This window comes from Podarcis vaucheri (assembly GCF_965113315.1).
Source record: "Podarcis vaucheri genome assembly, chromosome: 10".
NCBI classification, from domain to species: Eukaryota; Metazoa; Chordata; class Lepidosauria; order Squamata; family Lacertidae; genus Podarcis; species Podarcis vaucheri.
The window spans coordinates 45,343,223-45,348,232 of NC_138748.1; positions in this window are offsets into that span (position 1 = coordinate 45,343,223).

Below are 5,010 nucleotides of genomic sequence, written 5' to 3' on the forward strand. Positions count from 1 at the left end.
AAAAACTGACTTTGTAACTATTTATTTTTTAATAAAATATAATGTTTCAGGGGAAGCCTGACGACAAAGAGAAGGGAGAACCCAGGTTCAGTGCATTATGCAATGATTAGCATTTGCATGGTGACCAATCCCATGTGCAAATCAACTCCACAGATTTAAACTGGTTTAATAGATCCACTCATCCCTAAGGAATTATGAGGAATGGTTTTATAAGGGAGTTTAAACAGAATTCATTGCATCCTCCTTAAACTATAATTTCCTCTCTTTTTTGGTGGTGGTGGGGAGCGATAATGGTTAAACTGATATAAATCCAACAATGGTTAATAGTGTATAGACATGCCTGTACAGCAGGGGTAGCCAACATGATTTTTCCAGATATTTTTGGACTCCAATTCCCATCAGCCTTAGCCAGCACAAGCAAACCAATATGCCAAGCCCCACAAAGCTTCCAACCTAGACATGCTGACATATGGGTTTAAATTAGGGTAAAAGAGGGGTAGGAGTATGTTATATACGCATACGTACACCATAGGCCAGGAGTGCATAAAAAGAAAATAACAGGTTATGAAAAGGCCAGATATATGACAAGCATAAGAAATGAAAATGAGAATTGAAGACAGTTAATGTGATGCATTGGATATTTCCAAGGTAAACTGTGGGCTTCACATCTATGAGGAGAAAGAAGCAACATTTGATGAAGAGCTTTGAGTAACTTGAACACCCTGCATGGACTCAGCAGAAGGTTGGTAAGATGCAGCTGCTTAATTACCTGGCCTTCCTCGCCTCATTAACCAAATGTATCTTTTCCGTTAGCTCACTGGCAGATAAAGGTTATTATGTTCTTATCAGAATTCGTGAGAACCCCGCAGATGAAAGACTTCAGTACTGGTCCACAGAGATAACAAAGGCATTCTTAATTTGTTTGGCACTGGTTAAATACTTCTGTTTTTACTAATAATGACAAAACTCCTGCTCATGAGTTATACAGTGGTACCTCGGGTTAAGTACTTAATTTGTTCTGGAAGTCCGTTCTTAACCTGAAACTGTTCTTAACCTGAAGCACCACTTTAGCTAATGGGGCCTCCTGCTGCCGCCACACTGCTGGAGCACAATTTCTGTTCTTATCCTGAAGCAAAGCTCTTAACCTGAAGCACTATTTCTGGATTAGCGGAGTCTGTAACCTGAAGCGTATGTAACCCAAGGTACCACTGTAAAGTACGCGTACTAAATGGGCTGATCTTGCTTTTCTACTCCCTGGCATCCTGTTGCCAGCTAGGGAAAGGAAAAGGGGATGGGAGTGATTTGAGCATGGCCAAGTAATATGCAAGGAAGACTAAAGGCTCATCTAGACTTGTCTTTGCCCAACGGCCGAGGAAACCTAGTCTTTTTTTACCGAATCAGAGAAAACATCAATCAGGTTTTCTCAAGATTGGGATGTTTACTCCGATTTCTTGCTAAAGAGAGTTTCAAAAATAAAAAATTAATTTTCGTGTTTCACCCAGCGACCCACCAAACGGCTCACCGGGACAAAGAATAGCTAGATAAGAGGCACACAGACGCCTCTGATCTCCAAACCCTCAAAACACAGAAAACCATGGGGCAGCTTGGAAAAGAACACTAACAATATATTTCACACACGAGCACACATGGCCAAGACAGAACAGGGATAGTAAAGGGATATCGAGACAATCCTAATCCTCTGACTCCCTTCATCCCTGGCCATGGGCTGCGGCCTACAGGAGGTGGAGCCCAACACCATCTGCAGGGCCACCATCTGACCTAGATGGTCGCCCATACCACATAAACACGTCAGCAATGATTCTCTCGCAATTGATTGCAGCTAATTGGCCGTAGAAGCCACACAGGGATTAAATGGTGCTACTACTCTGAATTTCACAGCCTCACATGCTGATGCTGATCCATTTGCGTGCCAGACCCCACCCTCACCGTCCCTCACAACCTTTTCCTTCCCCTGTGATAATTAATGAAGTCTTTTCTCTTAGGGCATGAGAGAGGGCCAGTATTGACTTGGCTTTTAATATAGCTTTCAGAGGCTGGCACTCGTCTCTGGGGCATTGTACTGGAAAGTTAACTAATGGACTGAGAAGGAAGGGCTCTGTACACGAGGACACGGGAATCCAGGACACATTACTGCTATCCCCCCCAACTCCCCATCAGACACATATACGCCAACACCCTGACTCAGGAAGGTGGGCATCAGGATAGAAGGCCTGATGGATTTGCACATGCATGCTGCATAACAGTGCGCACCAACTGTACCATATAGAGGTAATGTGTTTTGGCTGCACGGTCATGAGATTTGCCGAGGTTCATCGTGTGCCAAAGGCCTATGCTAACCATCTTCCCATGCCACAAACAGATGGAGGAAGATCTCACATGCAAACAAAGGGAAAAGGAGGAAAATGCTTCAAGCATGCAGATGTGCAGGCCTTAGGATGGGAGAATAATTCTGGGTGTGCAGAAATATACAGGCTATTCAAATGCAGGAGGAGGGCAGTGCAATGGCTGTCCTGAATACTGCAGGGTGCAGGAGGCCTATGTGATGCAGGTCACACCATCTCAGCCTCTTCAAAGCTCTGAGAAACATCCTAGGGAATCCATGATCTGCATCCTCTCTGTCATGGTCCCTTTGGCATCAGCACCCAAACACTGCCACTGCCCTGCAATTCTATGATCTCTCCCATACCGGTAGGACTAACTTGTACATTTCAAGCCTTTCTAGGATGCTTCAAATCTTGCTGGGAGGCGTATAGGGCCTTACAGGGTCAGATCGGAAGAAGGGTGCATGCACATGAAAGCTTATACCCAGAACAAACTTAGTTGGTCTCTAAGGTGCTACTGGACAATTTTTTAAATTTTATTTAGAAGGCCTTACATTGTGTCACTGGAACCAGCTGTGGAAGGCCTAGGTGGGGGGCAACGAAGGAAGAGATCTCCACCTGAGTGCAGCTGAATTTGGGTAGTCATGAGGCTGGTATCTCTCACACACCGATGCATTTTGGTGCTGCCCCTTTTCAAACGCACACTTAATTTCTTCATTTATTGTTACATTTGCATCCTGCCTTTCCTCCAAGGAGCTCAAGGTGACACACATGACTCTCCCCCTCTTCGTTTATTCTCCACAACAACTCTGTGAAGTAGGATAGGCTCAGAGGACGTGACTGGCCCATGGTCAACTAGTAAGCTTCATGGCTCAGTGGGGATTTGAACCCTGGTCTCCAGGTCCCTGGTCTCTAACCACTACACCACACTGCCTCTCTACCAAGTAGAAAATGTACCTTTTCCTTTGGTTACACGACCAGTTAGAACACAAGGAACCAATCCGGCACAACAGGGGCCAGCAACCTTGAGAGGTTCGGTGCAATTAAAGTGGATGAAAGGACTCTCTGGCCCTAGTGCAACAAACCCACCTTACAAAAAACTTACTTGTTTGTGATTAGGAAGGTGGCTGGAAAATGCATTGGAAAGTGTGGGGTGATTAATGGGAAAACATATAAATACCCAGGAATGGCTGGTGGGGTTGTGCGGGTGGGACTGCTTTGCTTTCCTCTCTTCTGACTGCATAGTTGCTGCTTAACAAGAGGGAGAGAGGCAAGGCAGTGGAAACTCAGTGTGGTGTGGGCACTGCGGCAGAACGAATCTGCTGCGCCTGCTGCTGCATGCGCACTGCAACAAGCTCCCACTGCCATGCTCCTCCTATCGGTAAGCGGCAGCAACGTAGCATAAGAGTTCTGTGGTGGAGGGATGTGGTGTTTGCAGACTTCACAAGCCTGGCTTGGGGTGTCTCCGTACTGCCACTGTTTTTGCTGGAGAGATTCAAGCGCATAGTGTGGAAATTTAGGTCTGAGCAATTGAAGTGAATTAGAGCATTCTGTCGCCCTTGCACAACAAATCCACTTTTAAAGAAAAGAAACAGGTTTCCCTGTGGTTAGGAAAATGACAGGGAAATCCACTGAAAAGGGCAGATTGAACACAGAACTTAATCAAAAGATGTACAGTATACTTTTATAATTGTACATCGTTTCGAGACATTTTGTGCAGTAAGCGATGAACAAATGCGAATAATCATAAATACTTCACAAGCAAATCAGGGTGAATGCTCACTCTCATATTAATGCCCTGTAAACAAATCATCTGAGGCTCCAATACTTTGGCCACCTCATGAGAAGAGAAGAGTCCCTGGAAAAGACCCTGATGTTGGGAAAGATGGAGGGCACAAGGAGAAGGGGACGGCAGAGGACGAGATGGTTGGACAGTGTTCTGGAAGCTGCCAGCATGAGTTTGACCAAACTGCGGGAGGCAGTGGAAGACAGGAGTGCCTGGCGTGCTCTGGTCCATGGGGTCACAAAGAGTCGGACACGACTAAACAACTAAACAACAACAACACAAACAAATCAGAACTAACAAATAAAAATAAAAATTTATTTAGACCCCAAACTGGTTGGGTTTCCGCAGCCACTCTGGACGGCTCCCAACAGAATATTAAAAACATGATAAAAGATCAAACATTAAAAACTTCCCTAAATAGGGCTGCTTTGGGATGTCTTCTAAATGTCAGATAGTTGTTTATTTCCTTGACATCTGATGGGAGGGCATTCCACAGGGCGGGCGCCACTACCGAGAAGGCCCTCTGCCTGGTTCCCTGTAATCTCACTTCTCACAGCGAGGGAACCGCCAGAAGGCCCTCGGCGCTGGACCTCAGTGTCCGGGCAGAACAATGGAGGTGGAGAAACTCCTTCAGGTATACCGGGCCAAGGCAGTTTAGGGCTTTAAAGGTCAGCACCAACACTTTGAAATGTGCACAGAAATGTACTGGGAGCCAATGAAGGTCTTTCAGGACCTGTGTTTTATGGTCTCGGCGACCACTCCCAGTCACCAGTCTAGCTGCCGCATTCTGGATTAGCTGTAGTTTCTGAGTCACTTTCAAAGGTAGAGTGCATTGCTGTAGTCCAAGCGGGAGATAACTAGAGCATGCACCACTCTGGCGAG